This window comes from Panthera leo, chromosome F2, assembly GCF_018350215.1.
Source record: "Panthera leo isolate Ple1 chromosome F2, P.leo_Ple1_pat1.1, whole genome shotgun sequence".
Taxonomy (NCBI): domain Eukaryota; kingdom Metazoa; phylum Chordata; class Mammalia; order Carnivora; family Felidae; genus Panthera; species Panthera leo.
In genome coordinates this window covers 51907050-51932649 of record NC_056695.1, presented here as the reverse complement: position 1 = coordinate 51932649, position 25600 = coordinate 51907050, and the positions used below count along the sequence as shown (strand labels likewise).

Sequence of the window (25600 nt, the reverse complement as noted above, 5' to 3'; positions counted from 1 at the left end):
CATTTGCATGTTCTCTTTATCATAGCTATCTTGACTCTTCAAAAGCCCTTACCACTTTTCTCATAAGGTACTTCTAAAATGACATGTAAGGCAAATTGTATCCCTCTGTAGACCATTTTTCCTTGGCCTATGTTGGCTCCCCCCCCCCACCCCCCACTGCTTTTAAAACGGAATACGATCCCGTAACATCAGCAGAAGAAAGCAGGATACTCATGCATCATGGCCTACATTTTCTAACAGGTGAGAGTCTAAGTTTTAGAGTCAGACAACCCGGAATAATATGCTACTGTGTGAGGAAGTTACTTTGCCTCTTCAAGTTTCAATTTCTTCATCTGTAAAACGGAAATATAATTTAAATACAGTTCTTCAAGGGTTATATGTAGGACAATTCACATATGCATATAAAGTCTTTGGATGCACAGCTGGTACAAAGTACTCACAGATGCTAGCTTTTTAAAATTATTATTGTGGGAGAGCCCTCCTGAAGGAATGTGATGAAAACTTCAAGACAAGGGAAGGCAACCTGGCTATGTGTGCATACGTGACATTCTTCACGACTCTGTAACATAGACCGCCCAGACTGTATGTCTGTATATTACCATGTATGGGAGGTAAAAAGTAGAAATTGCATAAAAGGCTACACCCCTCTGTGTTCGGGGCTCACTGAGCCTGTACCTGCATGAATAAAGCTGCTTCCTGGACAAAAAGCCTCAGTGTCCTCTCTGTGTGAGACTCTGGCTACATTTCTTGGGGGCTCACTTCTGGGATTGGGAGATGGTGCATTTCCACCTCCTTTGTTGCCGGGTGCGAACCTCAGAGGGCCTGGAGAAGCTACCTCACTGGGCGCCAGCAGACTGTTTGATCTGGAGATTAGCCCCTCCTGGCATGCTGGGGTGAGGACCCCAGATGCACAACAGAACCCAGTGAGGCCCAGGAACCAGCTCAGGGAGTGCCACCTGTCAGACTGGTAAGAACTCTAGTTCATTTTGGTAGATCTGCCCCTAAGAGGCAGAAGGGAAGCCTGATCACCTCCCAGAGTTGCCTGAATAGTTCCACACAGAATTCCATAAGAAACGAAACCGCAATTCTATGGAACTGGGCGCTGCGCAGCAGGTTAGAGTCTTTGTGTGACTGTGTGTGAATGAGATGGACAGTGGAAAGGCTCCGACCTGACCAATGGGCTGAAGCAAGTGTTAAGTCCAGATCTGCATTTCCAGTGCGACCTCATAGGGCTTAGGGTGGCATCAGACTTCCTTGGGAGTTTGATCTGGGTCCACAATTTATCGTGAACCCACCAATGCTAAGAGGCACCTGAAATATCTCCAAGAAGAAAGCAGCCAGAAAGAGATAGTATGCATCCCCTCCAAATTAACCCCACCTATCCCCCTTTTTCCTCTCTTGTGCATGAAAGTTGTCCATTAAAGGGGAGGAAATGGGTGGAAAGCAGAGTAAACTGATTCCCCCACAGGGTATGTTCAGGAATTTCGAGAAGGGATATTCAGGAGATTATGGTATGAAATTAACTCCCAGAAAGCTCCATTTTGTGAAATTGATTGGCCATCATTCAGGTGGGCTGGCCCTCCAAGGGCTCACTTGATAAGGGATTAGTTAGCCGAATGTTCAGGGTTGTTTGGTCAGGGTGGCCTGGATCCCCCATATTTCCTTACATTAACTGTTGTCAAGACCTGATCCTAGCCCAGCTGGCTTGGCTAAAAGTCTGTATTGAAGACAACTGTAAAGTTATGATGGCTATGTCACAGCTTCCTCCAAATGTCCACCAAAAATTGAAAAACCCTTACTGTCAAGAGAGACTGAGGGGACACCACTGTACCCCTCACTGCCACCTGCTCCTCCAGCTGCCCTGGCTGCCAAAACCCCACCCCAGCCTGCCCATAGTCCCCAGGCCTCACCACCTCTAGCACCACCGGCCTCTCCTGATGTGACCAGCTCACTCAGACTACCAGTCCTAAACCCATGTACCCCTCCCAGAAGGGGATTAGACAATCAGGCCAGTGGAGACAGTCCCTCCCTGCAACAACACCAGGGAGCCCTACAGATTCCACTGAGGGAAACTAGAGGACCGGTCTGTTATGAGCAGGAAGGCGAGATCTGAGGAGGCCAGTGTTTTTGTGCACCAACTTTTTATCACTATAGACCTCCTAAATTGGAAGCACCATACTCCCTCTAAACAGAGAAGACCCAGGCTATGATTGAAATAATGCAGTCCATAATTCAAACCCATAAACATACCTGGACAGAATGCCAAAAACTCCTCCTGACCTTCTTCAACACAGAGGAGGGTTGCCGAATTACCCAGGTGGTACTAAAATGGTTAGAAGAAAATGACCCAGCTGGGATGCTAGATACCCAGGCTTATGCTCTGGCTCACTTGCCTGGGGAGAACCCCAAATGGGACCCAAATGACTCAAGTGTAGATGGACGGCTCACAAGGATTGAACTGTATCAAGAAGCTCTTCTAAATGGCATGAAGGAAGGGGATAAAAAGACTATAAATATGAGTAGAACATCAGAAGTGCTCCAAGGACCTGAGGGAGAGCCCAAGCCAATTCTAGGAGAGACTAAATGAGGCATTTCATCTCTACACCCCTTTTGATCCAGAGGTGCCCGTTAACCAGTGGATGATCAATGTGGCTTTCACATTTGGTCAGGCCCAAAGGGACATCTGGCACAAACTGCAAAGGCTAGAGGGTTTCTCTGGCCTGAATGCCAGTCAGTTGCTGGAAGTAGCAACTCAGGTGTTTGTCAATCGTGACCAGGCAGCCTAGTGGTAAGAACACCAGAAGATACAGAAAAAAGGCAGACTTGTTATCTGCTGCCTTAGTGGAGTGATTGGAATGTTCCTGGAAAGGTGCACCGCAGGGATGGGGCTGAGGCCAAAAAGGGGAATGGAGGGGAGGAGGGTCTCACCCAGGACCAAAGTTAGGATAGAACCAGTATGCTTACTGTTATTGGGAGGGCCACTGGAAAAATGGGTACCCCCAGCAGTCAGATGATTCCCAGCAGGACCTCAAGCAGAAAGACACCATGTGGTCCAAGGCTGGTACCAACCAGCATTACGGCCACATGGGGCCCCTGGAGATGATTTTATGGGGCTAGCCACCATGGAGGACCATAAGGAGGACTAGGACAGACCGGGCTCTATGTTGTTAGGTCCCCAAGAGCCTATGGTCTGAATGAATGTGGGGAGCTGACCCATTGATTTCATGGTGGATACTGGGGCAGAACACTCAGTGGGGACCGAACCCATGGGTCCCCTCTCACAGAGACAAGCCACCATTGTGGGGGCCACAGGCAATATATCTGTTTCCTCACTGTGATGCCCTGTCATAGTTTCTCACTGTTACTGTGATTCTTGCTCTACCTTTCACTGTAGGATTGGCAGAGGCCATCCTAGCCGACTGGAAGTATGGTGAGAGGTTTCTTTTAGCACTCTCCTTCCTTTTGTGGATAGGATGCTGCATTGGTGTTTGTTGCTTCTAATCAGGACCCCTTTGGTAGACCTAGATATCGCATCATGTGACCCATGTATTCTCATAACCAGGACAGGCCAGGGCGTCACTTGGACTTTACTATACCATGCTCGCTTCTCATGCCAGAGAAAGGTCCTGGGGATCTACAGACACAAAAAGATCACCTATTCTATCTGCCAACAGGAGAGGTAATACACTTGTTTTGACCTGCAGTATTCCCCAAAGGAGGAATGGTTAGAAGTCTGAGACTCCCAGGATGGGGGGGAATTAATTAGCCAAACCCAGGTTATGAATCCCCACCTACCAGTATTGGTACTTTTTGACATGTGCGCAGCTATTAACAAAAACCCTTTGTTGGTTCAAAATTGTGGAAGTCTACCATGGGAATGAGAATACAGGCTCACTGACAAATATGTGTGAACAGGCCTCACCCCAATCCACATGTTATGGTGACCACTGGGCTTACAGCCTCTATCAGAGCTGTGTCTTGTGGGCCACCCATAAAGGTAAAGATAAGGCAGCAAACCTCCAAAAGGGGGCTACAGCCTGTAAACTGGGAAGCCTGTAACCGTGTTAATTTTCCTATCTTTAATCCAGGAGACCCAAAATGGCCAAATGGCCTCAGGACTGGTATGTCTATGTGTGTGTGTGTGTGTGTGTGTGTGTGTGTGTGTATATGTGTGTGTATATATATATATATATATATATATATATATATATATATATATATATAGGCAAGGCACTCACCCAGAAACCCTGTTGTACTTCAAGACGGTTGCTGTCTCATTCTAAGCCTCAACTCATGAAGTCTTTCATTCCTTTTATGAGGCAAGAGAAAGTAGCCCTCCCTTAATCTCCACCACAATAAGAAACCTGTTCCTTGCCTTAGCAGAAACTATAGCCCAGACCTTAAATATCTCTTCTTACTGTGTATGCAGAGGAACCAACATGGGGGATCAATGGCCATGGGAGGCTAGAGACTTAGATCCTAGCAAACGTTATAATGGAACAGTGCTATTATCGGACTTTGGCTTCTTAAAACTTCAATTATTGGGAAGAACTGCCTTGCCTGGTGGGGAAGAAAGTTCACCATCTCTGTTGGAAGCTTAGTGTGCCTAGGCCAAAGATTTTGTAAGTCAACCCCCAGGAAACACAGTGGTGAGGGTCCCCAGATCACTTTGAACCAGATCCCCACCTCTTGTCTAATTTCTTTCATCTCCAAGGGGCCTGGGACAAGGTCAATGTAGTCATCAAATGGTAGGCCCCAGTATAGGTGGACTATACTGGATATGTGGAAGGACAGCCTATACAGTACTTCCCCCAGGCAGGTCAGGGCCATGTGTGTTGGGAACAATTCATCCATCTTTCTTCCTGCTTCCATTTGCCAGGGGGGGATATTTAGGCATCCAATTGTATGGGGACAAGGAGACTCAAAGGAAATGATGTGCCCTACAAATTGGCAATTGGAAAGATGATGAATGGCCTCGTGAGCATATAATCCAATATTATGGTCCCGCCACCTGAGCAGAAGATGAGACCTGGGACTACCACACTCCCATTTACATGCTAAACTGCATAATCAAACTACAAGCAGTTGTAGAAATTATAACCAATTATAATTATAACCAAACTGCTAGAGCTCTTAACTTACTAGCCAAGCAGCAAACCAAAATGTACAATTCTATCTATCAAAATCACTTGGCCTTAGATTACTTGCTTGTCTCTGAAGGAGGAGTTCGAGGAAAATTTAATCTGAGCAACTGCTTCCTACAGATAGATGATCAAGGAAAAGTCATAGAAGAGATCACAGATCGAATGAGAAAGGTTTCTCATGTCCCAGTCCAGACCTGGAAAGGTTGGGACTCTGGGGAGTTATTTAGAGGTTGATTTTCAACTCTTGGGAGACTCAAGATCAAAATCATGGAAATTATCCTCTTGATTTTGGGAGCTTGCTTAATCCTACCTTGCCTAACTCTCCTGGTTATACAGTCCATCTCCAGCCTCATTGAGAAAATGTTCAAAAGGAAAACGGCCACGCATGTGATGATGTTATGGAAATATAAACCTCTGAATCACGATGATGCTCTTTGACCCAAAACTGGGGGGTCCGAGCATCCAAGGGGGGAATGTGGTGGAATCCCCTAAGGAATGTGGTGAGAAAAACAAACAAACAAACAAACAAACATCAAGACAAGGGAAGGCAACCTGACTATGTGCTCATAGGTGACATTTCTCACGACTCTAACATAGACCACCCAATCAGACTGTCTGTATGTTACCATGTATAGGAGACAAAGAAGTAGAAATTGTATAAAAGGCTACATCCCACTGTGTTCGGGACTCAGTTTTTTTGGGTATGAACCCACTGAGCCCGTGCTGGCATGAATAAAGCTGCTTCCTGGACAAAAAGCCTTGGTGTCCTGTCTCTCTGTGCAGGAATCCAGCCATATTATTGCTTTACATTCCTTATAAAGACCCACATCAATTACAACTACAGAATATCACCAAGTTATGATCACTGTCAAAAATTAACACCTCTGGTGAAATCATTTTCTTGAGATCAGGGTACACTGAATTCTGATTATATGAATTCCTTTACAGTCCCCCAGTTGGTTCAAAATCTGTCAGTGACAAGGCACCTGGGCAGCTCAGTCCGTTGGTTCAGCACCCAACTCTTGATTCCAGCTCAGGTCATGATCTCACAGTTTGTGAGATCAAACCCCACGTTGGGCTCTGCACTGTCAGTGCAGAGCCTGCATAGGATTCTCTCTCCCTCTCACTCTGTTTATTTATTTTTGGAAGAGGGGAAGGGGCAAACACTAAAAAAAAAAAAAAAATCAGTCAGTGATGCACATTTACAAATCTGAAAGTGGCTTTTGATCCTGTCCATTTTAATAGATTCTATAAGCTATACACTCCTACTTTTACTGTAACACTTATTAAAAAAAATAATACAAGTCTATTGTGTAGTTTATGCCTTATAGGGCTGATAAACATAGGGCCCATATTTTCATAGGTGGCTTCATAGAAACTGAGCAATTCCCTGGAATTGCACGCAAAATTTGACCTGTGTGTGTATTCTTCTGTGGAGCATTTTGTTAGATTTTATCAGATTTCAAAAAAGATCTTTGACACAGAATTGAGCAAACCCTGGCTTACTTAAACCGAGTTTGGGTGAGTGACAAGCAACAATCTTGTGTTTCCCTCCTGTGTTGGTCCTGGTGGGCCTGTGATTTATAAGGTTGTTGCACGTGCACAGCATTAATCCGTCACCTACTTCACCTCATGACAGAACTTATCTTCCTCCTTGTCAATCCTTCTCACTATAAATGACCTGGTGAAACCACGTCTATATTCTTACAGCTTGGGTGAACTTTCACCCTGGTTGGCCTGGAACAATCCTATTTTACACTGGCACCAGTCCAATTATTAAGAGCACCAATTTCACTCTCAACACTGTCCCAGTTTGAATAATATCATTATTATAAACACAGCTCAAGAATGGCTGAGAAAGAGACTGACCTTTGATGAGCTACCTTCATCCCTTAGAAAAATAAATAAATTGCAGTCAACTTCCAAAACAGCTCATCTTGCCAGGAGCCAAGAGAAGAGCAGCAGCCAACCTTACCAAACTTCAGTAAGTTCTCACTGCACACAGGGGCTACAGACCCCTCCAGGAGATGTTTACACAGGAGGCAGAATGCATTGGGGTCATTGGGAAGAAGCCATTCTCCACACTGCAGATTCTAGAAGAAAGTAGCAGTTCTAGGACAGCATGATGAATGATCACTTGCCCTGACATCGCCCTTTTGTCGGCCAAGCCACCTGACCTCTGAACGAAAACAACTACTTTTAGAATCCAGATTCCCAGAATTCTTGGTAGCTTGTCCAGATCCCAAAGCTAACTTCATAATTCCCAGGAAGAAAACATGCTGTGAAAATTCCTGAAGTACCACCAGTAGTCAGCCCTAGATGCACACATTAAATGAAAAAATGTCTACTATATTTTCCATGCCATTCTTTTGGGACAGTAAAAATGCATGAATGTGAGAATGGAAGCATAATGGATGTGACATTATAAGATATTATTACACTATAAACTATTATCTTGCACAAAATGTTACATTATAAGATATCAAATGAAAACACAGCATTGTTTTGATTAGTATATTGAATGAGGCCACAAAAATGAATTAATTTCTACCTTAGTGATGTGGGACTCAGTTATAGGAAATTCTTCAAAAAACATAGTTCATCCTAAGTTTCAAACTTGTCCACAAAAATACTAAATATAGTGAAGTGGTGATAAATATCAATAAGAAGAACATAAACATAGAAACTTTTATATCCAAATTTAGAATGATGTAAAACATTATATGCTATTTCTGAAGATTCTGTCATGTGAACATCTTCTCAAAATAAATTATTTTCTTGTAAAAAAAAAATAGCTAGAGCTGTAATTAAATTGAATTAATGTGGACATGTGATGCCAGTGAGGGTTAGGTAAATATCACTGGAATCCATCGGGCTTCAGGAATAAAAATCCTCTTGCTGAAAGTATTTTATTAAGGGAAGAAAACCATTCAATTTTATCCTCTCCAAGGAGAAAAATCCTAAAACACAGTCCTAAGACCCATCCTTCAAAGAAGTCTAACAGAAACTACATTCTGGTAAGAGTGCTGACGGTCTCACTGAACATGCTTGTGCTGTTGAGATTTCTCCTATAACTTGGAATGTTAAGTGCAGCCGGAACTGGCCCCCGGACATGCTCCTTGCTTGAGAATCCAATCTCACCAGGTGAAATAAAACCCAGTCGTCGGTCAACATTCAAGGGATGGGGGTTTTCATCTGACATAAGAACATGATTTGTAGAACATGAGCTGGGAACACAGTTTAACCCAGTTCCCACTGAAAGCCTAAATCCAAATGAATCCCTCTGGGGTTTTATGTGCCTTGTACAATAGAAGCTGTGTCAAGCTACAAGAAGACTGTGATGTGAAGGGCTGTGTGGATGCCACCCCACAGCAGTAAAGCTAGTGCCAAAAACTGGAAATGTCGCAGAATGAAACCATATCCTGCCTGGGCTTCCAGTCCTCATTTAAACCCAATCATGCCTGGTTTGGCCATTTGAAGCTATTCCAAAAGACCTACTATTCTATCAATAAGAATGTAGACGCTGTTATTTACAAATGCTACCTACAAACTCATTAGCTCTTTTTCCTTCCACGTGCTTCCATCCTATTAGGCTATCCTGCTTCTTCTGTTAACATGAACCAGTGTCTCTGTTAAGTATGGTAGGTTAAGGGAGGGATGTCTTACTTGGCCAATCTTCCCACCACTGAGCTTGCCCCAGCCCATCATTGTGAGTCCCTGAAATGCCAAAGCAAGGAATGCTTCTGATTCCACCTCAGAGTCATGCCTAGTCTCTAGTTGTTCAACAAGATAGGATTTGTATGTATCTTCAGCCAAAGTTTTTGTCAATGAATTAGCCTGACACAAGCATGGCACCCATGGAAACTGGATATATCTGTGTTCTTTCTTTGTCTAAGTACTAGCTTTTCTATGTTCTATAAAACTTAGGAAGTATTAGGAACCCAGTGATTGCATGAGGAATATACCTTTCCCCAGTTTTAGGTGGTTATGAGCTGGCACCGGAATATTTCAAGCTATCTAGAAAACATATTAAACAATGTAGTTTTAAAACACATTATGTAAAAAAGTGGTAACCCCATTGGTGAACAGTTGTTGATAGTGCAAGTGGGCATTTATTCATTTCAAATATCTAGGAATTCAACATATAGCTATCTAAGTAGGTACCAAGTATAAACATTTATATAGGCATATCTTTCCTTCACATTGATTGAAATTTGCTTCCTTAGTTTTTCCATACCCTATTGTAAATTGAGAAGAATTTTCTTTTCATTTTAGTTTCCTTTCTACCATAATATGCTGGTTAGTTTTATGTGTCAATTTGACTGGGCCACAGGGTGCCCAGATATTTATAGTCTGTGTCTGTGAAGATGTTTTGGGGTGAGATTAACATTTGAATTGTTAGACTCAGTAAAGCAAATTGCTCTCCCCAGTTTGGGTGGGTCTGATCCAATCAGTTGAAGACCCTCATAGAACAAAAGGCTGATACTTCCTATAGTAAGAGGGAACTCCTCCTACCCTGGATGCCTTAGAGTTAGGATATCTGGATTTTCCTGCCTTCAAACTCAAACTGAAACATCAACTCTTCTGGGTGTCAAACTTGCAGGCCATCCAACTGGGTCTTCTACTGTTATGTCTCTTGGTGGTCAGACCTTCACACTCAGACTAGAACTGGCTCTCCTGGGTCTCTAGTCTGCCAGCTACAGATCTTGGGACTTCTTAGCCTTCATAACAATGTGAGCCAATCTCTTATAATAAATCTCTTTCTATGTATTTATACATCCTGTTGGTTTTGGTTCTCTGGAGAACCCTAACACACATGAGAAAAACCACCAAATCACAAATCCACCAAATACTTAGACTTTAGAATCCAAGTCTAATCAAATGAATAAATATATTCATAAATATCTAGTAAGCCTAAAGTTGCTGCAGTGGACAAAGAAAAACACAAAACTTATAGTCTAGTGAAAGAAAAATGACTTATAATCTAGCTAAGAAAAGAAACATCTGGCTAAGAAAATAAGATGTATACACATGAAAAGCCAAGGCAAAATTAGATGATGAAATATAATCAAGTCATAGATGGTAAACAAAAGAAAGGGATTTACTTTAAGAAATAGCCTGGACTGGACAAAATTATGATTGGAGTACAAAATTTACTCATTTTATATATGCATTTAACATTTTCCATTTTATCCAAATTATTTCATGGCCTATACTTTGGGAACTTTAGTCATCTATAGTCTGTTACCTGTAAAAAATAGGAAAAGCAAGCCACGGTTTGGGAGAAAATAGTCCCAATACATACAAATACCAAAGGATTTGTTTCCAGAATATAGAAAGACTTTCTACATTCAGTAATATTAAGACAGACTATTGGTTTTAAAAATAGAAAAAACATTTTAACACGTCACAAAAGAAGATTTGCAAATGATCAAACATCATCAGTCATCAAGAAAATACAAATGAAAACCACAATGAGATATCACTATACATATACTTGAGTGGCTAAAATTTTAAAAGATTGTTAGCAAGGATATGTAGCTATTGGAAATCTCATACATTAATGGCAGGAATAGAAAATGGTGCCAACACTTTGGAAACACCTTGACATTTTCTTATAAACACCCACTTGTATAACTTCTCCGACTTATCTAAGAGAAGTGAAAATATAGGTCCACACAAAGTCTTGTCTTCAATATCCATAGCAGCCTTATATGCAAGAACAAAAAACTGGGAACAACCCAAATGTCCATCAAAGAGTAAATAGAAATACAAGCTATGCAAACTATTCATGCAGTGTAATGCTACAAAGGGATGCAAAGAAATGAACTGCTTTGTTGCTGAACCACCAAAAAATTTATGCTGAGCAAATGAAGGTCAACAAAAATAAATACTAGTGTATAATTTCATTTTTATAAAACTCCTGGAAGATAAATCTAAATTACAGGTATAGAAGAAAGATCAGTGATTGTCTGGGACTAGTGGTAAAAAGTTGGGGGTGAGTGGAATGGAGTAGAAAAAAACCTTCAGAGGTGACAGAAATGTTTTGTATTTTGTTTTTGATGGTGCTAACATGAAATACACAGTTATCAAAACTCATCCAACTCTAAAATTACAATGGGTGCTTTTTATATGTAAATTATACCTCAATAAAGTTCAATTTAAAAATCCAAATTAAATCCAAATATGGTCTAATGTCCTTTCACTAAATAGCCACATGAAAGAGTCCTTCACCTCCTTTGAGTCTTTGTTCAAATGTTATCTTTTCAATAAGGACTTTCTTAACCACTCTACTTAAAATTTGAAACTTTCTTTCCAATTTTCTTTCAAGTTTTTTTTTTTAAATCTTTATTTTTTAGAGAGAGAGAGCGCGCAAGCAGACGAGCAGGGGAGGAACAGACAGAGAGGGAGACACAGAATCCAAAGCAGGCTCCAGGCTCTGAGCTGAGCTGTCAGCACAGCTGACAGAGCTAGAACGCAGAACTTAAACTCATGAACTGCAAGTTCATGACCTGAGCCAAAGTCAGACATTCAAGTGACTGAGCCACCCAGGCACCCCCTTTCTTTCCAATTTCTGATTCCCTTATCCTGCTTTATTTCTTATAATGCTTAGTGTTGGCTATTACACTATTTAATTTATTGTATGTTTACCGTGTATTCTCTGAGTCGAGTGTAAACTCCATAAAGCCACAGATATTTTATGTTTGCTTTTATGTTTTATTTATTAATGCATCCCAAATTGTTATGTGTCTTATACATGGTATGTGGTCACTAAATCTTTGTTGGATTAAAAAAAAAATTCCAAAGAGCTAATCCTTTCAGAGCAATCTCATTTTAACAAGCCACTAGACAAAAAGAATTGGGATACCTTTGAAAAAATCATATTTTTCTATACTGTCACATCCAAGCAGTCCTTCTCAAATGTGTTCTCAGTGTTACTGATTGGCCTTAGGCAACTAATATATACATAATCTTGGTATTGTTGTAGATAAAGGAGAAGAGCTGAGAAAAGTATAAAGAATGACTAAATATAAAGACCACGGTGTCATATTCTGTGATGCAACAAAGGAACAAACACCGCATTTTAGTAAAAATGTCACTTTAATTATATTTACTCTCAGGAATGCTTTAGGAGTTCATTTACTCTTCGGACTATTCAAAGAGATTTATTTACTTAAGTCCCAAAGGAACTTGATTATATTTACTATAATCAAATTATCTAAACCCTCTGGATCAGTTTTCTTATCTGTAAGAGGAAGCAGATTTTCAGACCAGGTACAATGGCTAAGTTTCGAAAAAAGATTGTTAGGGTCCTAAAGAGTAGTTTGCAAGTAGAATTGGGTTTAGGTAATTAATGGAAAGGTTTTCAAGCTGTGTCATCATAATGGCAGAATGCTAGAGAGAAGATCCACTAAGTCCAGCTGTCCCTCCACTTCCCCACGGCTAAAGAGTTCCACTCTTTCTTTGAATCTATGGGTTATCACAGCTTTTCTCCAATATCCCCAGTCTCCTCTCTTAAACTTACATTAACCGGAGTAATCCTCTGTTGCTTGCAACCAAGAGTCCTAATGATGACACTGACCCTTGGAAGTGGGCATCACAAGTGTCATATGCTAAATTGTAAGAATGAGTGGAGACTGAATGAGAAAGAGTGAGGTTTTCTTACACTGAGGGCTAGAAAATTTTTGATTCTTGCTACTCTAAGTAGAAAAGATGTTTGATTAAGCAACCATCTGTTGTGTTCTGAGACTCAGATAATATGACTAAAGATAGGAATTTCAGGGGGCTGGATAGATGTCAAGGTGCTGGAGCGGGTCAGCTACTTCTTTCAGATTGTGATAAAGTATTGCAAGAGAGGGAAGCACATGGCCCAAGGTATTCCAGCTGAAGGAGGCAAACAGGACAGTTACAAAGGTTTGTTAAGAGAGGCCCAATAAAGCAAGACTGCCAATGGGCAGACACTGAAATAGTGTAATTTGTTTCCTTCGTGGCTTGGCCAGGGATAAATAAAAAGTGGGAGCAGAGGAATTGAGAAAGCTGTCAAGAAAATGATAGCACTTTACACAGTACCAAAGGAAAAAAGGAAAAAGCATGAAACATTACATGAGGCAATAAAGGGATTGGTTTACTCCAAATAATGAATCAATTAAAGTATATGTACGGGATAAAAAAACCCAATCCTTTCCATCAGGTGATTAAAATTTGGAGACAAGATTTAAAAAGAGATCAAAGTTGAAAACGGGGTCAGAGCTAAATTTACTGAATTGATAAAATGAGCCTCAGCCATAATTCCAGGCATTCAGCTCGCCATTGACAAACCAACAGAGCCTCGTCTGTATGAGCAAGACCAGCTCATTGATACTACATTAAAAAAAAAAAAAAAAAAAAAATCAGTTTGGAAGACGCAAAGCCAGGACAGGTCCTAGGTCCTGTTCCTCAAATCTTAGCCAATAACTCAAATCCACGTTTGTATCATAGTCACCAATATTCAATAGGTAACTTCCATTTATATGAGACAACACACATGTAGATATGGGAGTTTCTCCCCTATGTAGATAAGGGAGTTTCAAACTACAAGAAGTTGTGAAAACCAGGGTAACTAATAAATCAAATCCATTTTATTAGCAATTTGGAGTTAAGTTTAGAAATAAGTTCTACAATCACCAAATGTTATTTCAGGTTTTTATTTTTTTGAATTAAAAAAAAATTTAATGTTCTTATTTATTTTTGAGTGAGAGAAAGAGACAGAGCACAAGCAGGGGAGGGGCAGAGAGAGAGAGGGAGACACAGAATCTGAAGCAGGCTCCAGGCTCTGAGCTGTCAGTACAGAGCCCGATGTGGGGCTCAAACTTGTGAACCACAAGATCATGACCCGAGCCGAAGTCAGACGCTCAACTGACTGAGCCACCCAGATGCCCCCAAATGTTATTTTAGGTTTTTAAATGCTTAAAATAATTTGATGTTTTAGAGAAATTTTATGTATTTTAATAAACAGTATATAATTCTATGTAATAGGTACCCTTTTGAATCTTTAGAAATACTAAACCATTTAATACCCCTAACAAACCTAATATATATAAGAAAATTGAAGCACAGAAAAGTAACTTACTCAAGGCTATACAGGTAGTAAGTGGCAAATCTGGGGTTTGAACCTAAGACAGTAAAGTTCCCAAGTTCATTCTATTATCCACTATGCTATGTGGACCCTCCACCGATTTATTAAACATGCAGTTTTACTTAAGCTTTAAAAATTGATATTATAGGTGTGATTTTACTTTAAAAGTCATAAAAGACAAACTGACTGACTTGTAAATAGTTTTAATATAAAATATAATCTATTTATTAAATTTATAAATTTAGGAAAAAATTATTTAGAAGTTATTTTGAAATATTTAAAAATATTCTGCTTGTTAGATGTGTAAGTCTGAATATAGTGTTGAAAAAATCAGATTAACGTTTTGAAATATGATATTATAGATATTATTCATACAATGGGATTTAATCTGTTAAATTTATAAGTTAATGAATGTAAACAACAAATGGGTGATCGCTCCCATCCCATAGATGTGTAAGTAGAATAAAATGTGTAAATTGTATATAGGGCAGAGAAAAAACTAAGTTTGAAATTTATACTTCCAGTAATTTCAGTATTGGTTAAAATCCTTTATGAACACAAAATTTTCCTCACATATTAAAACATTTCATTGATCTAAGGGTAAAGATAAGCTTTACCACAAAAGTTCAAGGAGATCATTTCTATGGATTCTTGTAATTTTTTACTGCATTTTCTGTTTTTTACTTATTTTTATTTAAAAAAATTTTAATGTTTATTTATTTTTGAAGAGAGAGAGTGTGAGCAGGGGAGGAGCAGAGAGAGAAGGAGACAAAGAATCTGCAGCAGGCTCCATGCTCTGAGCTGTCAGCACAGAACCTGATGCAGGACTCAAACTCCCAAATGTGAGATCATGGCCTGAACTAAAGTCAGGGGCTTAACCAACTGAGCCACACAGGTGCCCCTAAATTTTTTTTAATATTTATTTTTGAGAGAGATTGTGGGGAAGGGGCAGAGAGAGGGATACACAGAATCTGAAGCAACCTCCAGGCTCTGAGCTGTCAGGTCAGAGTCTGACACGGGGCTCAAACTCATGAATGGCAAGATTATGATCTGAGCCAGTCAGACGCTTAACCTACTGAGCCACCCAGGCGCCCCTTTACTGTATTTTCTAAGCCTTTTCTGCAATTAACATTATGCTAAAAACTAGTGCATTTAGATTATAATAAATTTCTATTGTAAATCCTATGTTCACATTACATGTATATATCCTCCCATATCAATCCAGGTAAAGTTTAAGATACAATTAACATCGAAGAACTGAGGCAATTGTAGTATCAAAATTCAGAACTTCAAATGGGTTATCTCCTACTTTATCTAATCCTACCTTTACCTATGCTTGTCATTAAAAAAACTGCACGATCTTTAGTTGTAAAAATAGGCATCTTTCTACGAATTGCATTACTATTTCATTGTGATGACCAGAGCAGACAATTTTGAAAGAAAATTGTAGACAAAGTCTCATAAGCTCACCTTGCTTCTAATTAAACCTGTGCAGATAGGCTAAGGGGATACGCAGAATCAAGGTTCTGTTAAGAAACTATTAATTTAACAAGTATTCATAGTGTTGAATGACCCTATTTTAAGCAAACACAAATTCATACGAACATAACAAGCTTATGAGGCAGATACTACTATTATCCCCATTTTACAAGTAAGGAAGCTGAACACTGAGAACAAAAACACACTGCACCTGATCATACAACTTGTAAGCAGTGGAGCTGATATTTGAACCTGGGAAGTCTGACTCTGCATCCAGAGTCACGAAGCCCAGATGCAAATATGGTAATTCAGCAACAACTTTAGCACCGATTATTGGCCATCAGTCTTCTAAAAAGAAAGCCAAAGGACTTAAGACCATTTTATCGTCAGAATAACAGCAATCGTGAAAGTAGGATGGTGGTTGCTCCAACTTTACAGCAATCTCCTGGAAATGGGTTGTTTTATTCACCCACAGAAATAGACACTGCAAATCCTACTCACAAGGGGCCATAAAAACCAGTGTTGATTCTTTCCAGCCCAAAACCACCAGGAAAATCCCTGTAGTCAAACAAACTTAGTATCATTGACGGACATGTTGCACCAAAGAACACACACTATTGAGAACTATGGGGTGATCTCAGTAAGGGGGTTTCAAAAAGGATTCATAATAGGGTTTTGGCAATGCATTAGGTGATCTGAGAGTGTGTTCATAGAAGCAGGGCTTTCTTTGTTCTCTCCAAGAAGTGTGAGTAAATCTATGATTGAATATCTTAGTTTTTATTATAAACTAATCTTGTAACTACAGCACGACTAAGCTGTAAGAAACTGCTGCTTAATTTTGGTGTAGGGGCTACTAAAATACATCTTCCTTTTCCAATTACATATATGTCTGAGGCTGGATTTGCTTATATACTTCCAGCAAAACAATATATTGCAAAAAAACTAAATGCAGAAGCACATATAAAAATCCACCTGTCTTCTTTTAAGGCAAGACATTAAAGAGATGTGGGGAAAAAAACCAATGTTGCTCCTTTCACTAATTCTTTTTGTTTTAAAAGATCTAGTTTACTTTCCATAAAAATGTTATTTGTAATAATGTAATGGCTTTATGTCATTGTATGAGAAAATTAACAATTTAAAATGTTCTGGGCTTCCATTTCTAACGTGGTAGATACAATAATATAACCTATATCAACAAAAGCTCTTGGTGGTTCTCAGCTTTTCAGTGTATTAAGGGATCCTGAGAACAAACAGTTTGAGAATCATAGATGTAGGCAAAAGAAGCAACATGTGCAAAAGTTCAGGGGCCAGAAAGGATTTAACATCATTGCAACAACTACAAGAAACTCAGCTTAGTTTAACCAGAGAGCAGAAGGAGGGATGTTCTAGAATAGACAAAGTAGGAGAGGTCAGCAAGAATTGAAGAAATACACGTGTCAATATGGCACAAACTTATCAGGGACCTTAGCATCTCTTGGTTCACTGTGGAGACCCATCACTTTTTTATAATAGTTGTCTATTGTTTTGTCAGCACCCACTGGTTATGAGGCAATGTCACTCTGAGATCTGCATTTAGTCAATAAATCATCATCATCATCATCATCATCATCATAAATCATTTGGGAGAACTCCTTTGATCTCTCCCTGCCTCAATTATTTCAGAGACAAAAAGTTAAAATCTCAAATCCAAATACAGGGTCTTGGGAAGGGCAAGAGACTGAATGAGGGAGAGTTATTTACTGCCTGCTTAGCAAAAATCAACTAGCTAACCTCCTGAGAGTACGTTGCTTGGAAAAAAAAAATCCTGTTGGTTAAATCCACTATTTTGCATGATGTTGAATCTATCCAGAAGATTATAAGGTAAGCAACTATTTACCTGAAGTCTCACTTCTCTATTTTGACTTTTGCATTCATCTTGGGCAGGAACTGAATTTCTCCCTAAATACATTATGAAGAAACAAACTTAAAGCTCACTACCTTCCTAGAAGGAAGTGATCAGTTCCTAAATTTGAGGCTGCTTTCCATATGGAAATACGAAAACATTTCATTGCACTGTAGAAAATAGCCTGATGGTTTATCTGTACCACATCTAGATAACCTTGAACAATGAATTTTAGTCCTACTCCATTTTAGTCTAGGAAGCGTACATCATGAATTTGATATAATTGCTTTTTTAAAATTGTTATTATTAAAGGACATGGCACTCAATCCGGTAAGAAACCAAGATCTAGGAGGCTAAAACAGCTCCCACGACAAAATACCATGACCAGAAAAAAAAAAAAAAAAATCACAGGGGGAAATGTGAAAGATAAAAATTAGCACATAGTGAATTCTAACAATTTACCTAACACAACATCTCAAAATTTCTTTACCTTTTACACCCTAGATTTTATGACATACAATGGGAAAGAGAAACAACACATTCATTAGGATTAGTATAAATGGGACAAACTCAGACTTGACATATTCTTGTTTAGAAACCACGAAGTGAAAACATGTACAAACTGACATCACCATACTCATGGTGTTTCCCTGTTGCTTCAGTTTTAAGAACTGTTACCATTTTAACCAAAGCTAACCCCCTCACCTCTTGTGAGAATTCTCACTCATCTTCTTGGGAGAAAGAAAACAACTCCTTTTTCCGCTGCAACATCCACTTCAGAAATAATGAGTTAGGGCAGTGATGTTCAAATAAGTTCCACAGTGAAATCATTTAGGAGCTTTAAAAAATTACCCACGTTTCAATTCCACCCAGAAATAATGATTTAATTGTTCTGAATGAGTAGGTGCTTAAGTATTAGTTCTTTTAAAATGATAGTTCTCAGGCCTCATTTCATATTAGAATCACCTGGTGCACCTGACAGGTTAATGCCAAAGCCAACCCCATACCAATTGGCTGGTGGCGCCTGGGTGGCTCATTCCGTTAAGGGACTGACACTTGATCTCAGCTCAAGTCACGATTTCACGGTTTCTGAGTGTGAGCCTCCCGTGGGGCTCTACGCTGACAGTGCAGACCCTGCTTGGGATTGTCTGTCCCCTCTCTCTCTGCTCCTACCCTGCTCACACATGCCCCCTGTCAATAAATGAATAAATGTAAACAAGACAACACCAGGCTGGACTCTCTGCAGGTGGCACCTACCAATAGCAGTGCTTAAAAGCTCACAGGCATTTCCGAGTGGCAGGTTCTTCAGGTAAAACCTTGTCTGCAGAAGTGATGAGAGATCCCAAACTCCTTCAGAGCAGGAAATCCAATGTATGGATTGGCTAGCTGGCCTTATGTGACGCCATGATCTGCAAATGTATCAACATGAAGCTGTATTGTGATCAGATGCACAGGATACAGTGGGACTGTCCTATCAGGGACTGGACATATACAAGCCCATCAATGCTCAAATACCTAGTGTTTCCACATATTATGGTTTACTTAAAGAAGAACTTGAGAAGAACTTACCAAGATACGAAATCCCTACGGAAAGGGCAGGAGTTGCTACTACATGAAGTCCAATATTAAAAAAAATAGTAATGCAACAGACACATAAGAATAATACATTTGAAGAATACCATAAAAAATCCTGAATCAGACGCCTTACAGCTGCATGATGGCATCAGATTCCCTTTAGCCTCTATTTTCTCACTTGTACAAGGGGTTAATATCTACTCTGCCCAGCTACTGGAGAATTCCACATAAAATCCTTGCTGCTCAAAGTGTGGTCCTAGATCAAGCAGCATCAGCATGATGTGGGGGCTTCTTAAAAATGCAGAATCTCAGGCCATACCTGAAATATACTGAAACGGATTCTGTATTTAACAAGATTACCCAGGTGATGTGTGTGTACATTCAAGTTTTAGAACTCTTCTCTGTACATCAGCATTGTTGTTATTACTAAAGCAGTCACTGTGGGATGCCTTTACCATTAAGTTCATTGATACAGGTACCTATATACAAATAAAATAAATTTATACTGAACTTTTCATCGCACAGAATTTTCTGAAGCAGTGAGCATCTGGAAAGTGCTGAGTTATCTGCCAAGACATGCTACAATCTTGCAACCTGGTAGAATTCATTTACTGGGCTAGTCAGTTCACCGGGAGGAATTTCTATTCTGAATCCACTCTGAAATTCCCACACACATGACAATGACATCTCTGTGGAAAGGCCAGCTTACATTCAATTGTCTTATATTCAATTGTCCAAGAAAATCTTATCTCCACATCCCAGACAAAAACACGAGAAAATGGAGTATACAAATATATACAATGGAATATTATTCAGGCTTTAAAAAGAAGGAAATCCTGCCATTTGTGATAACATGGATAGATGGACCTGGAGGACATTATACTACATGGCATAAGCCAGACACAGACAAACGCTGCGGAATCTCACTTCTGTGTCAAATCTAAAAAAGGCAAACTCATAAAAGCAGAGAGTAGAATGTGGTTTCCAGGGGTTGAGAGGAAGGGGGAATGGGGAGATGTTGGTCAAAGGGTATAAAGTTTTAGGTATGCAACATAAAGGAGTTCTGGAGATCGAGTGCACAGTATGGTGATGATAGTTAACAACACTGAATTGTATACTTGAAATATACTAAGAGGGTAGATCTTGAATGTTCTCATCACAAAGGAGGGAAGAAAGGAAGGAAATAAACTATGTGAAGTGATTATTTTCCAGGGTATACCTATAGCAAGACATCATCAACATGTAAACCTTAAACATCAATTGTATTTGCCAATTATACGCCAAGAAAGACGAAAATAATAAGAAAAAAAAGAAGGAATCTTTTCTAAGGTTAACTGGAGAAAGAGACCAAGAAATGGAGAACTTGTTCTTGAATAAGAATAGATAGATGATTTTGAAACTCCACAGGAAAAAGTCAAAATTTTTAACCCTTTGCCATATTATTTCTTTTTTACACAGAAGCCTTTACTAAGATGTTTTCCAGCCAATTACATGAACTGCATTGGCTATGCTACATTTAGGGAGGCAGAATCTCTCCTCAGAGCACAAAAGTTTCCTCAGACTAATGGAAGTTGTTTTTCTTAAGATTTTATATGAAAGATGAAATTTGTCACATGTCATATGACCATTCATTGTTTCTCTGAGTAGGAGAACAAAAGAAAAATATACATGTACAACTCCATTTTCATGTAGAACAAGATTTTTAAAAATTATTTTTTACTAAAATATCTGTATGGAATGGTCATATGGCTACTCTCACAAGCCCCAGCATGAAGACATGAGACAAAAAGTTAAAAGAAAAACACATATAGGAAGTTAATAGCATATTAATGCAAACTAAGTATTCTGTGAATATTCTCAATGCATACTTTATGCATGAACATTTTGCCTTTCACCAAATCAAATGATATATACTCTTGTTAAAGACTTGTCTAATCACAAATCTGGATAGGAATTTACAATCTGCTTTGCTTGTAGACAAGCTTTACTCAATTTGACCAGCCCATGAAAAAAAAAAAAAAAAAAAAAAAGGAAAGAAATCCAATTAGACACAGATGGAGGAAAACAAACTCTTTCTCAGCAGGTTTTTTATTCAAATACAGCCAACTTGAGTATGATAAATGTTTGAAGTTTTGAAGGGGAATAGAAAAATACAGGTAAAACCTGAGAAAGAAGCTTTTTTCTAGGGCTTTAGATTTAGAGCTCTACGAATTTTAAAATTTTAACCCTTTCACATCAGTAACTAATAGGAATATTTTTGTGGGCTACCTGTTTTGCTTTGGGGCTTACACTTGATGTATATAACCTGACTTCAGTTTACCAATATTCTTCAAAGATATTGTCACCAAATATGTAGTTTTAGGCAGATATATTCTCCATCTGCTCAGTACAGCATTCTATTCAATCCTATTCTATTTTCATTATTAGGTCTAGTCTCTAAATTACTGTTCAAATTTATTATGTACTTAACTTTAACTTTCTTGACTGCTTGTTATGTACTGAAAGAGGTAAGCTACATATTCCCTAGATGATGGATTTTTTCCATCTTTTTGCATTTTTGTATTTGTATTTCAATTTTTATGTATTTATGTATTTTGAAGACATATTTTTTTAGAATTGTTATTTCTCCCAAGTGAATCAGTCTTTCTTTGTGGAGACAATCCTACAATAAATTATCTTTTTTGAAGTCACCTGTAAAGTTTTTATTTTACCTTAAAGTCTGTTCTTGCCTGATATTAATTCAGCTACTTTCAGTTTCTCTGGCTCGTATATAATCTTTATTTTTCCATTTCCTTTTCTTTCAAAACTTTAATGTCTTTTTATTCTTTTGTATTAGCTGATTCTTTTATAAATATCGCAAAGTTGCATTTTTAAAATCTAGTCTTATATTTGTTGTAATGTAAAACTGAGTATATTTGATTTATATTTCTTTTACTGATAAATTTCATTTCTAGCATCTTATTTTTGTACTTACGGTTATGATTTTCCTTTTTTTTTTTTTCTCATACCTTGGTTTATTCAATTGACTGGGAGAAATTTTTTTTCTCACTCCATCTACCTCCTGTATTAACTTATACATTATATTTTTGTATTCATTCTTTTAATAAGTTCCATGAATAACTAAATCTGGATCAAGTCTAATGTTAATCAAGATCCTTACTCTCCTTCCACCAAATACAAGAATCTTGGGAGACGTTAATTTTGATAGCCTCTACTAACACGTATGCTATTGTTTCCAGTATCTAAGTTCTATCTTACATGAATTCCCCCATTGCACACAGCATGAGGCGGGTTAGACTATGTTTCACTCACATTATGGGATACATGTAGAATACATCTCATTATCCTTTTTGCTTACACTGTCAGAGTTTTACATTTTTATCTCCTGGTTTATGCAGCCCCAAAAGCTTCAGTTATAGTCTTACAGATTTTTTTTCCAAGAAATGTTTCTTTAGGTCTTTCTCACACAATAACTAACATCAGGGTTCACCATTTCTTCTCACCAATTAGAGTTCCCTGCAGTATAATTTTTCTTCTGCCTTACATGTGCTCTTTATAACATCCTCTAGTGTGGGTTTATTGGTGATCAATGTTCTGTTATTGTTGTCTGAAAATGACTTCATTTTACCAATATTCTTGAAAGATATTAGCACCAAATATATAGTTTTACATTGACAGCTATTCTCTTTAGCACTTTGAAGATATTATTGGTCTTCTGGCTACTGCTATTAAGAAGTCAGTCGTCCATCAAATTGTCTTTTCTCTGTAATAATCACTTTTTCTGTCTTTGTTTTAGCATCTTGTTTTTGACTTTAGTATTTTATAGTTTACTCTGACTCATTAAATTAGTATCTCTTATTTACCCTGTTAACTTTATGTCTTACTTTGGTCTTTATTCAATTGTAGAGTTATGGCCTTTCTAAAATTCTGGAAAATTCTTGGTATATATCTCCTCAAATATTGTTTCTCTCTTTCTGAATTTTTCTTCTGAAATTCTAATTAGATACATGTTAGACTGTATCCCAATGTCCTTTTTTGTCTTAGCCTGACATATATTTTCTATCTCTTTGTGTGTATGTGTGTGTGTGGTCTCGAAAATTGAATTGCATTCTTCTTTTATAGATTTCTCACTTAATTTAAGGTGGTTATGCTTGACATATTTTGGAACAAACAGATCACATGAATCCAAGTAGCAAAACTGCATGAGGATTAACTTGTGGTACAAATATTCAAGGTAGATATTTTCCCCTTCCAACCTATGCCAAAGTTATGTCCTCTTCTGTGGACAGGTCTATTTCTCACTTTGCTCTGCATTAAAGTGGCAGAGTCTTCTACAAGATTCTTCATATTAAGGAGGTCCTAGATTTTATCTCCCAGTCATCAAGCTCTATGGAACTTTGAAAATTGGGGTTTAATTCTCTTCTATTCCCTCCCTCTTTTTATTTAGAAAACAATATTGACTTCCTTCTTTTCATCATCAAAAACCCATTAGATCTGAATGAGGTGGTGTCCCATGGAAGCAGTCTCCTGCAGGATGGGATTAACCACCAGCAGGATGAAAACACTGGCTATATATAGGAGATGGAGGCAATGGGAACTAGGTTTTCACTAGAGGAGCAAGTATAAATATCAAATGGAAAAAAAAAAAGCTAGAATAAACCTTGTGTTGTTGGTTTGGAATTGGAGATAACCATGCGAATTCATGACTTTAAACATATGTCAAGCTAAAATAAATTATTTTTTTTTGTGTGTGTATATATATATATATATATATATATATATATACACACACACACACATTTTTTTTTAATCTTTCTACTAATAGAGCTTGGGAAAAGTGATACCTCAGTAGTACCATGTACAGCTCCCACCTAAGTCTTAGTTTCTGAATGCCAGTCTCCATTGCATGAAACTAGAGACCCTTGGAAAAATGGATGAAGCCAGGGCTGGAGCATATGAAAGTCAAGACAGCCCTGGAATATCTTGTACTAGGTAGTAAGGAAGTACACAAATTAATAGGTGCATGGGAGAGAACACAGAGGCCAGCTTGAAGGCATTCCCATTGGCTAAATCTGGGGAATATTAAAGCATCACAAACAAATAATGATAGTAATGGATTACCATACCTAGTAAAATGAAAACCCAGAAATCCACATTAATATAAATTAATAGAAGAAGCTACCTAATAGCCACCAATAGAAGCCATCTAATAAGCAAGGAAAATGAAAAATTACCATTTGACAACCATACAAGCTATGATTAATGCAATCAATTCATGCATTAAAATCAGGTGGTAAGTTAGTTAAGAAACAGGATTTTGTATAGTCCAACTATCTTCCTGCAAAATTAATATTGGAAAAGGGAATAAGATTTGGGAATAATCTTACCACGGAGAAACCTTGCAGGCATTATCTTAATAAAGTGATAAAATTTAACACAAACAGGGGTGCCTGGGTGGCTCAGTCGGTTAAGCGTCCGACTTTGGCTCAGGTCATAATCTCACGGTCTGTGGGTTTGAGCCCCTCATTGGGCTATGTGCTGACAGCTCCAAGCCTGGAGCCTGCTTCAGATTCTGTCTCCCTCTCTCTGCGTCCCTCCCCCACTCATGCTGTCTCTGTCAAAAATAAATAAACATTAAAAAAAAATTTAACACAACCCATAATGGGAACATCATGTGTCACCCAATAATATTCAATGATCTTTGGACAAAAATACATAATCTGGCATGGAGTAACTCAAATTGAGGGGAATTCTACAAAATGACTGGCATAGACTCTCCAAAATCACTGTCATGAAAGTCAAGGACTGAGGTACTGTTCCAGGTTGAAAGAGTCATTAAGACAGGACAATATGTGTAACACATAATCTAGGTCTGGATCCTAGAAAAAATCCATAGAAAAAAACATGACTGGGACAATTAGCACAATTTAAGTGGGGTCTTTGAGAGAAACCTCAATAGTTCTTTTATTTATTTTTTTTTTAATGTTTATTTCTGAGACAGAGACAGAGAATGAGAGAGGGAGGGGCAGAGAGAGAGGGAGACACAGAATCTGAAGCAGGCTCCAGACTCTGAGCTGTCAGCACAGAGCCCGATGCCGGGCTCAAACTCGCAAACTGTGAGATCATGACCTGAGCCTAAGACCGTCGCTCAACCGACTGAGCCACCCAGGTGCCCCTGATTCCGTCACTTTTGTAGTTCCAAACCATGTCAAAATACAGTATTAAAAATCAAACCACCTGAAGCTCAGGGTCACTAGGGTGTAGCACATATCCTCAGGGCCACATGTTACCTCCCAGTTTTCCTGCTTTCACTTTGGTTTTGGCCTGTATGGATTTATTTTCTTGTCAGATCAGCGATGCACTTGAAGAGATATCGCTTGTATTTTACTCAACATTTTCAATTAT

General features: G+C 38.7%; 1 long non-coding RNA gene across 2 annotated transcripts in view; it reads right to left on the bottom strand.

Annotated features, from left to right (window-relative positions):
• Positions 1 to 19017, bottom strand: part of LOC122210807 — a 180062-nt gene extending 161045 nt beyond the window's left edge. For both annotated transcript variants that reach the window (XR_006198259.1, XR_006198260.1), the window contains exon 1: positions 18878 to 19017. This is a non-coding gene — a long non-coding RNA (uncharacterized LOC122210807). The remainder of the gene's footprint in view (positions 1 to 18877) is intronic.
• Between the last annotated feature and the right edge of the window lie 6583 nt (positions 19018 to 25600).